Below are 10,460 nucleotides of genomic sequence, written 5' to 3'. Positions count from 1 at the left end.
GGCTTTCTCTCCCAAAGACCATGCCTCTGACCTTTTCCCTTTCTTCTCTTTGGCCATTTGTCATACCCAGAGCATCTACTGGGAGCTGCATGCACAGTTTTTTCAAGCGGACCACTATTTTTACTATAATAAAAAGGACTTTTAGGATAAAAACTGTCCTACAATGATGAGTGGAGTTCAAGGCTATAGTGTCCTGTTACTTGGCTTTTTGAGGCTTGAGCATCAGTCTCCTCCAAGCCCTCTCTGGGTTAATGTTATTTCTTATCACAGGCAACTCTCCTAGCCATGACCCTTGGGGGCATCTATCTTCACTGGTTTCTTCTATTTTCACTTACTGCTGCAGGTTGTATTCTCAGTCCACTCCCTGGAACTACTGGGTCCTTTTCTGTCTTGGCCTTAAGGTCACTTGCTCAGCTTCTATCATAATTGCCCTTTGATCGTATGTCCCCAGCATCTCGGAAGCATCCTATATTTATTGGTTCATTCTTAGTTACTCTAACATTCTTTTCTCTTATTTTCAATAGAAGTCTTCCTTTCAATTCCCCTGGATATTCTTCACTTTACATCAGTTCATGCTGGTGCCTCTTCTCCCTCCCCTCTCTCTCTCTCCCCCTCTGAAATTTTCTTTTTTCTAAATCTCCAACCTTATTTGCAACTCTTCTGCCAGTATCCCTAACCTCTTAGGTGAAAAATCATGAGGGTCAAACAAGGCACATTAGTTTGGTGAACTTTCAATCATCCCTCTCTCTGGAATTTTGATCAGGGGTCTGACTGTCCTAATATTGTTGTTTTGACCTTAATTACATGTGCACTTACAAGATTCTGTTTCCATTTTATCATATCTAGGTGATAAATCACAATGTTTTGATGGGAGGTATATTTTGATGAACTTTATATTATCTTATTTTACTTAGAATCTCTTTGTTGTGATCTGAGTATCTGATGTAATAATTGTGCAGTAGTGTATGCTAATTTGGAATGGATAATGAGAAAAAAAAGCCTGGAGTGAATGACCTAAAGGGTTAAGTCAGCTATCTGACCTAGGTTGCACAACAGAACCACCTGTGAAACCTTCATAAAATGAAAAAGATCTGCCTCTTCCTCCCCTAAGCAATTTTGATTCAAGAACTTCATGGGAAACTCAGGACTACTCATCTACATGGTTCTGGAGATAGTGACTTCTACAGCTACAAAGAAGGTACAGTGCCTGAAACTTCATCTTTGTGAACTAATATAAGTGATAAACTTGGCCTTCTGTGATTTTACCTTGCCTCTTTGTTTCTCTGCAAAGAACCACATTTTATGTGGTTTCCCTACTCCTCAGAGCTCCGCCTGGATGTTCTAAAGTAACAACAAAAATAATTCTTTAGACGGACTGATATGGTTTGGCTGTGTCTCCACCCAAATCTCATCTTGAATTGTGATTCCCATAATCCCCATGTGTCATGGAAGGGATCCAGAGGGGGGTAACTTAATCATGGGGGTGGTTACCCTCATGCTGGTCATGCTATTCTCATGATAGTGTGTGAGCTCTCATGAGATTTGATGGTTTTATAGGGGACTTCCCCCTTCACTCAGCACTCATTCTCCCTCCTGCCATCCTGTGAAGAGCTGCCTCTGCCATGATTGTAAGTTTCCTGAAGCCTCCCCAGCTATGCAGAAATGTGAGTCAATTAAACCTCTTTCTTTTACAAACTATCCATTCTTGAGCAGTTCTTTAAAGCAGTCAAAGAACAGACTAATACAGTAAATTGGTACCATAGATAGTGGGGTGCTGCTATAAAGATACCCAAAAATGTGGAAGTAACTTTGGAACTGGGTAAAAGGCAAAGGATGGAACAATTTGGACGGCTCAGTAGAAGACAGAAAAATGTGGGGAAATTGGGAACTTCCTAGAGACTTGGAGGGCTCAGAAGACAGGAAGATGTGGGAAAGTTTGGAACTTCCTAGAGACTTGTTGAATGACTTTAACCAAAATGCTAACAGTGATATGGACAATAAAGTCCAGGCTGAGGTAGTCTCAGATGGAGATGAGGAACTTGTTGGAAATTGAAGCTAAAGTAACACTTGTTATGCTTTAGCAAAGAGACTGGCAGCATTTTGTCCCTGCCCTAGAGATCTATGGAAATTCGAAATTGAGAGAGATGATTTAGGGTATCTGGCAGAAAAAAAATTTTAAGTGGCAAAGGATATAAGAGGAAGCAGAGCATGAAAATTTGGAAAATTTGCAATCTAACAATGCAATAGAAAAGAAAAACCCATTTTCTGGGGAGAAATTAAAGCCAGCTGTAGCAACTTGCATAAGTGACAAAGAACTGAATATTAATCAGCAAGACAATGGAGGAAATGGTCCAGGGAATGTCAGAGACCTGCATGGCAGCCCCTCCCATCACAGGCCCAGAGGCCTAGGAGGAAAAAATGGTTTCATGGGCCAAACCCCTAGCCCCTCTGCTGAGTGCAGCCTAAGGACTTGATGTCTCGCATCCCAGCTGCTTCAGTACCAGCCATGGCTAAGAAGGCCAAGGTATAGTTCAGACCATGGCTTCAGAAGGTGTAAGCCCCAAGCTTTGGCAGCTTCTACATGGTGTTGAGCCTGCAGGTACACAGAAGTCAAGAATTGAGATTTTGGAATCTCCACCTAGATTTCAGAAGATGTATGGAAACACCTGGGTATCAAGGCAAAAGTTTGCTGCAGGGATAGAGCTCTCATGGAGAACATCTGCTAGAGCAAGGGGGAAAAGGAAATGTGAGATTGGAGCTCACACACACAGTCCCCACTGGGCCACTGCCTATTGGAACTGTGAGAAGAGAGACACCATCCTCCAGAACCCAGAATGATAGATCCACCAACAGCTTGTGCCAGGTACCTGGAAAAGCCACAGACACTCATTACCAGCCTATGAAAGCAGCAGGAAGGAGGGCTGTACCCAGAAAATCCACAGGAGCAGACCTGCCCGAGGCCATGGAGCCCACATCTTGCATCAGCATGCCCTAGATATGGGACATGGAGTCAGAGGAGATCATTTTGAAACTTTAAGACTTAAAGCCTGCCCTGTTGGATTTTAGACTTGCATGGGACCTGTAGCCCCTTTGTTTTGGACAATTTCTCCCATTTGGAATGGGTGTATTTACCCAATGCCTATACCCCATTGTATCTAGGAACTAACTTGCTCTTAATTTTACAGGCTCATAGGTGGAAGTGACTCTCCTTCCTTAGATGAGACTTTGGACTTGGACTTTTGAGTTAATGCTGGAATGAGTTAAGACTTTGGGGGACTGTTGGAAAGGCATGATTGTGTTTTGAAATGTGAGGATGTGAAATTTTGAGGAGCCAGAGGCAGAATGATATGGTTTGGCTGTGTCCCCACCCAAATCTCATCTTGAATTGTAGTTCCCATAATTCCCATGTGTCATGGGAGGGACCTGCCATATCACAGGAGGGATGCAGTGGGAGATAACTACCATGGGGGTGGTTACCAAAATGATGCTCATGCTGTTCTCATGATAGTGAGTGAGTTCTCACAAGATTTATAAGGGGCTTCCCCCTTTGCTCAGCACTAATTTTTTTTCCTGCCACACTGTCAAAAGGGAACTTCTACCATAATTGTAAGTTTCCTGAGGCCTTCCCAGCCATGTGGAACTGTGAGTCAGTTAAACCTCTTTCCTTCCTTTATAAATTACCCAGTCTTGGGTATTTCTTCATTTCTTCATAAGAACAGACTAGTACATGGACGTATGAGTAAACAACCCAAAACCCTTTCCAAAGGAAAAGAAAGAGTGGAGGTACTTTGTCATACTAATTTATCTGCAATGAGGTATGAGAATTTCTTTCTGCACTCAGGATGGCCCTTTGATTTATTTACCATTTAATACTCTTCATAACATGGGGACATCTGAACCAGGATTAAGAAAAAAGTATTTGGAGTAAAGAGTCTTTAGAAAGAATGGAAATAAAGTTACCAAAGATCTTACTTGCTCATACATTTATTGAATGACTACTTCTTGTCTACCAAATGCCAGATACTGTTAGTCGTTGACATTCTCTACAATCAAATTTAGTAGCCCTTAATTCACTTTTAAGTGCTTGAGTTCACAAGAGAAAAGGAGAGGGGGAAGCTAGTTTCCTTATGTTTTTGTCAATCCCATTCTCTCTTTATTCTGTACCTTACCATTACCATTTTATTTTTAATTCTTTTCCATTTCCTTTCATGTCATGTATGCGTGAGCAAGAGGTGAAGAATACTTTTCCTTCTCTGCTAAGAAATATCAAGGGATCTTGAATAATTTTGCCTCTGATATGTGTTATCTGATCTTGTTCTACTTCTGTCTTTGCTGTTGGATTGCTGTCTGTCAGACACTGCTGATGATTTCTAAGTAATTCATTTGTCCCACAAGTGGGACAAATTATTCCCTAAAATACTTGAGAAAGCATACAGTACAGGAGCCTAGAACAACAAATCTGGTTCAATTCTAACCTCCTGTAACCATCTACATGCCCTGAGGGAAGCCATCTGAGACTCCATTTGCCCCTCTGTATAACCGACAAGAAGACCTAATTGTATTAGCCCGTTATCACACTGCTGATAAAGACATACCTGAGACTGAAAAATTTACAAAAGAAAGAGGTTTAATTGGACTTACACTTCCACACGGCTGGGGAAGCCTAACAATCACGGCAGAAGGCAAGGAGGAGTAAGTTCTATCTTACACGGATGGCAGCAGGCAAAAAGAAAATGAGGAAGAGGCAAAAGCTGAAACCCCTGGTAAAACCATCTTCACAACCAGGAGAACAGTATATGGGCAATTGGCCCCATGATGCAATTATCTCCCACGAGGTCCCTCCTACAACATGTGGAAATTATGGGAGTACAATTCAAGGTGAGATATGGGTGGGGACACAGAGCCAAACCATATCACTGCATAAAGGGTGATGAGTATTACAAGCAATGTCCTTTAAGTGCCTAGCATAATTCCTAACTCACAGTAGATGGAGATATTATTATTCATTACTGTGATGGTTAATATTGAGTGTCAACTTGATTGGATTGAAGGATACAAAGTATTGATCCTGGGCATGTCTGTGAGGGCGTTACCAAAGGAGATTAACATTTGAGTCAGTGAGCTGGGGATGGCAGACCCACCCTCAATCTGGGTAGGTACAATCTAACCAGTTGCCAGCATGGCTAGAGTATAAAGCAGGCAGAAAAACATGAAAAGAAAGCCTGGCCTCACCTCCCAGTCTGCAGCTTTCTCTTGTGCTGAATGCCTCCTGCCCTTGAACATCAGACTCCAAGTGCTTTAGTTTTGGAACTTGGGCTGGCTTTCCTTGCTCCTCAGCCTGCAGATAGCCTATTGTGGGATCTTGTGATCACGTGAGTTAATGCTTAATAAACTACTATCTATCTATATATATATATACATATATATATATATATATAGGCATAGGGAGGTTATGGAAGATATAACCAGCACTAACTGCCATTAAGCTTTAAAAATAATAAAAGTTTTGTCAGTAAATATATGAACGGCTTATAGATAAACACTTCAAATAATCCATTACACATCTTACCACTCAATATCATACTGTCAAAGAGCTCTTATCAAACAAGAGAACATGTCATGTGAAAGACACAAGATACATTGAACCATATTACATGAGTATCCTGTTTTGTTTTTACCACTGGACAATTTGTTAGACAGATATTTTTTTCTGTTCTTACTTGCCATTGTTCCAGGAAAAGGAAAGAAGAAATTCTCTTCCTTTCAATGTTAAAGATTTAATTGAAATGAATTTTGAAAGAAAGCATGGAGAAAACATCACTTACCGTCTCAAACTCCGCTTTGTACACCCCAATTGATTGAGTAGTCCTTCGCTACCCTCATCGACAGATCACAGACACACAGCTAGGAGAGTAGAATTCTTCTTTAATAGTAGATCTGCCTGGGTACTAAATAAATAAATAAATAAATAAGGAAGGAAATGTTCTAAGTGACTTTCATCCATTTATTTCCAAAGTAAATAATCCCACAAAAATGGATAGGAAAAAGTTAGCCTACATTCTTTTACTTAACAACATGGTTCCAGATAAAGTCTTTGGTTTTATTTTCATAACAAGTTGTGTTCTTAACACGCCACAGTGCATTTCAAGGAAAGCATTCATTTGTCACAGTTTCAAATATTAATATCTCTTATGAAATTTATGTTTCTGTCATTTCTAGCTGTCAGAGTTTCTGTTTCCTCAAGGTCTTCTCTAGCAAAAAATCCCAAAATTCTTTAAGAACATAAAGATGGCTCAATTTTTTTGTGATATATTGTATGTTAGATCTACAAAGAGGTTCTTATCCCTATACTGAGAGAGACTCTTTCTGATGGAGTCCTTGCGTCCTCTTTTTATTTTTGAGACAGTCTCACTCTGTCGCCCAGGCTGTTCTGCAGTGGCATGATCTTGGCTCGCTGCAATCTCTGCCTCCTGGGTTGAAGCAATTCTCCTGCCTCAGACTCCTAAGTGGCTGTGATTACAGGCATGCACCACCATGCCTGGCTAATTTTTTTTGTATTTTTAGTAGAGATGGGGTTTCACCATGTTGGCCAGGCTGGTCTCAAACTCCTGACCTTGTGATCTGCCCACCTCAGCCTCTCATCCTTGAGTCTTCTAAAGTGGATCACTTTATGATATTGTTTGTTATTAATAGTAATTATCAGAAAGTTGCAGTGGCTCACAACTGTAATCCCAGCACTTTGGGAGGCTAAGGTAGGTTGATCATCTGAGGTTAGGAGTTAGAACCAGCCTGGCCAACATGACAAAACCTCGTCTCTGCTAAAAATACAAAAATTAGCCAGGCATGGTGTCAGGCACCTGTAATCCCAGCTACTTGGAAGACTGAGGCAGGAGAATTGCTTGAACCTGGAAGGCAGAGGTTACAGTGAACTAAGATTGTGCCATTGCACTCCAGCCTGGGCAACAAGAGTGAAACTCATCTCAAAAACCAAAATCATAATGATCAGAATGATAAAACCATGCAAAGAGCACCTGTAGGGCTGGGCTAAGTATGTTACATATTAGTTTATCTAATCCTCCAAACATCCTGTAAAATAAGTTTTCATTTCTGGATGACATGAGAGAGGCTTCAAAGGATTAAGGGGCTGCAAGTCGCAATTTGGTAAAATCTGGAACAAGTAAAATCTACATCTTTCTCCGACTCCAAAACTTATATTCTTTCTGCAGTGCTAACCAGAATAAGAAGGAAAATGTGTAAATAAATTATGCCACCAGACAGTTTTAGAACCTAAGCAACTGATAAATGTAGTCTACCTGTAATGAATCAAGAGTGAAGTCTAGGGATTGGATCCAAGCAGCCCCAGACATCCAATCCAGAGCTACGTTTGGATTAACATTCATAACGTTTTGATTTTTATCCAAAATAATTGCCAACATTTAAAACTATGCAGAATTCACATAAAAAGCAGGACTGAGAACTTCTATTGACAAATCAGATTATCTGGCAACTTGGGCCTCCACATTCCCACATGGTAGCAATAAGTGAAGCAGAACAGCAGATGCCCCTTCAGACAGGACACTCCTCCCATGCACTGCAGCCTACTCTCTGCCGACTCAGCTTGTGTGCCTGACCCCTCAGGGCTTTCATGTTTGTGACCCTCCTTTTCTCCATGGCATCCAATGTAGACAAATTAGAAGGGTAAAATGTTCTCAACTTCATAAATATACAGTGTGTCAAAACTATAAGAAAGAATGTAACTTGTACATTTTCCTCAATGGTTTCTTCTTGGGGATGACCCAGAGATTGTGAGGTTTTGGAGAACAGCCTAGGGCCTTCAATTAAAATAGCTTTGTCTTTGGTTACTACCGGAATAAACCTGTAAGCAGACAGCTGTTTCATGCCAGCTGGAATTCTAGTCTTGGGTGGGATGGCAGAGGTTTATGACTTCAGATGAGAAACAGGCAGGAACAGATTATATTCTTATGCCAAGTTTCTCTCTTTATTGCCATGGAAGCAAGAAGAGCAATGCAGAACGTGGAAAGCTTTGCGAGAGCACTGTTGCACTCAGACTTTCTGCAAGACATCAGGAGCTGCTCAAGATTTTGCAAACACATTTATGGGAAAATCACGGCTATAGAAAACTCCTAAAATTAAAACAGAGCTGGAAAAGAATAAAGATCATTTCATTTGTCTTTAAACTTAGAAGCAGAACCCCTGTGAGTTAGCATTCTATAACAACACTGGAAACATTATTAACATTAATAAATAAACATCTGGATTGACTTGCAGTCTAAATTTAAGTGTCCTAAATATTTTGGCTCAATTATAAGTATACTGCTTTTTTCTAAATTCTCAAATGTTTCTTCTGTCCTTAGCTTATACTTCATTTTCTTCTAACTCTTTAAACTTGTCTTGTTTTTCATGAAAATGGACCTTGTATAAACGTTTAAGCACCAAATGTCTATAAAAAGATATGAAATTGATATTGATTTCAGATTTGTACAATGTGGTTCTTTACATACTTATATGCTTTTAATTGGAATCATATAATCACACTACGTATTTATCTTTATTTCATATAATGCTTGTGTTATATGTAATTTCAAGAGTGCCAAAATTTACCAACAAAGTTTCAGTTGAGCTAAAATTAAAGCTTCATGCCATTATAAAGCTTCAGTGCCATTATTTCTACTTTTTAATATAAAATTAGCCAGAGTTAGCCCAGTTTGGGATAGTATTAGGGAGAACCCATAAAATGTGGTGGCATAAGCCAGATTAAGCCATAATCATGGTGGTTTCACCTGAATTCTCAAATGTATTCAAAAAGCAAGAGTAAAGGTCAGCAAAACACATCTTCACCAAGAAAAGTACAGTAAAACCAATGCCAAATTAAATGGGCCAGTCATAGAGAATTCTACCCATAAACACAATGCTTCTACTTAATCTGCTTCTCACCACCTTCATTTGAGAACGTTGGTCTTAGGTCCCTGGGCGGCTGTTCCTGCCTTGAGCTTTTTTGTCGTTGCAAGCCAAGGGGTTGCTATGCAAAGTCCCAATGCATGGAACCAGAGTTAATCATTCACAGGCCTTTTTGCCTGAAATAAGATGCTTTTCATTTCCCTTGGCTTATGTGAATAATGAAAAAAGAAAACAAACAAAGAAGATAACTGCACTATGTTAAAAGATAATCCCTTAGCATAACTATTGTCTAGAAGGCTGAGCACCGTAGTCAAGCAAAAATCCAGTCTGCATTCAGTGACTACACTGACATTTATTTATAAGAGATTATGCCGTGACAGAGCTTCGAGTCATTTAGAAATGCTCCCATTCCCCAAGGCCTTCGTTATATTTATATGCAGGAGCCCATATTATTTTTCCTGGTGTTATGGCAACAAGGATTTCAGTGTTTACAGAGCTATCAAGTTCTGACAGGCCAAGCCGGGGACTTTGCATCACTGGCTTGCATTAAAATGGAGCGCAGGACCTGGGGAGCTGAGCTGGAGCTCAGCTGTCTGAACAACTAATACCTGAGCAGAAGAGGGTTAGGAAGCAGGCAAACGGTGCTAATCAACTCACAGAGCCACTTTCCCCCAAGGGAATTTGCCCTCATGATCCTGCGCTTTAAGAAATATATTACAAAGTACGCTGAACCTAGGAAGTCATATTAAACCCAAAAGAAAAACAAAACCCAAATTCCTACTACAATTTTGCACTCTGCATGGATTTTTTAAAGCTGTGTTGAATACTGTATGTTAGAGTCCTTTATTAGGCCTCTGGAGTCGTGAGAGGGAAATGAAAATGCAGTGGGTGAAGAAAGGGCAGAACAAATACTCTCTCTGTGCCCACCTTTGGTTTTTAACTGCACAATGGAGAGTAGCCCAGCTTACGTTCACACCTAATTTAACCACTGCCCAGGGCCCAGTAGTTTCTAGCATACTCCAGCTCTGAGGCTAATTACTGCATGAAACTGGTTATGAAAGTGTCCCAGACATGTCTGTATCTCACAGACAAAATTATTTTGAGAACTTGCCACCTACTTCACAAAAATAAGTATGTGGAAGCACGACCTTGCAGTCCATGGTTTTCTACATTGAAGTTGTTTTCCAGAGGTGGCCCAAACTCCTCCATTCTCTGACTAGACACAGAGCTAGAAATCATTTTTTTAAAAAAGTCATTCCAAACATACTCTTTGGACATCTTGGTTCTAGTTGGAGCAGGAAATAAGAGCTACAAGGCTTAACCTCTGATACAATAAGCCACAACCTTCCAGTTCTAGATTTGAGCCAGGGAAATTATCAAATCAGAGTAAAACGAAACAAGGAATTCCAAACCACATTTCTTTTTCTTTCGCTTTGTTTTCTTTTCTTAATATATGTGTGTTCATAAAGATATTGGTACTTATCTCGTTATAAAAGAGTCACACTGAATTGTAGAATGAACTTCACTAACGTGTCTAATTT

At 40.1% G+C, this 10,460-nt stretch overlaps 1 long non-coding RNA gene across 1 annotated transcript; it reads right to left on the bottom strand.

Annotated features, from left to right (window-relative positions):
• Nucleotides 1–2,875: 2,875 nt before the first annotated feature.
• LOC108314031 lies at nucleotides 2,876–9,312 on the bottom strand. The gene is made up of 3 exons (XR_001829315.2): nucleotides 8,956–9,312; nucleotides 5,826–5,904; nucleotides 2,876–2,991 (listed from the first exon to the last, which is right to left on the bottom strand). It is a non-coding gene; the product is annotated as an uncharacterized LOC108314031 (long non-coding RNA).
• Nucleotides 9,313–10,460: the final 1,148 nt, after the last annotated feature.

Source organism: Cebus imitator, unplaced genomic scaffold (genome assembly GCF_001604975.1).
Source record: "Cebus imitator isolate Cc_AM_T3 unplaced genomic scaffold, Cebus_imitator-1.0 Scaffold146, whole genome shotgun sequence".
NCBI lineage: Eukaryota > Metazoa > Chordata > Mammalia > Primates > Cebidae > Cebus > Cebus imitator.
Note: the sequence above shows the minus strand (reverse complement) of the source record. Positions and strands in the feature narration are given on the sequence as shown.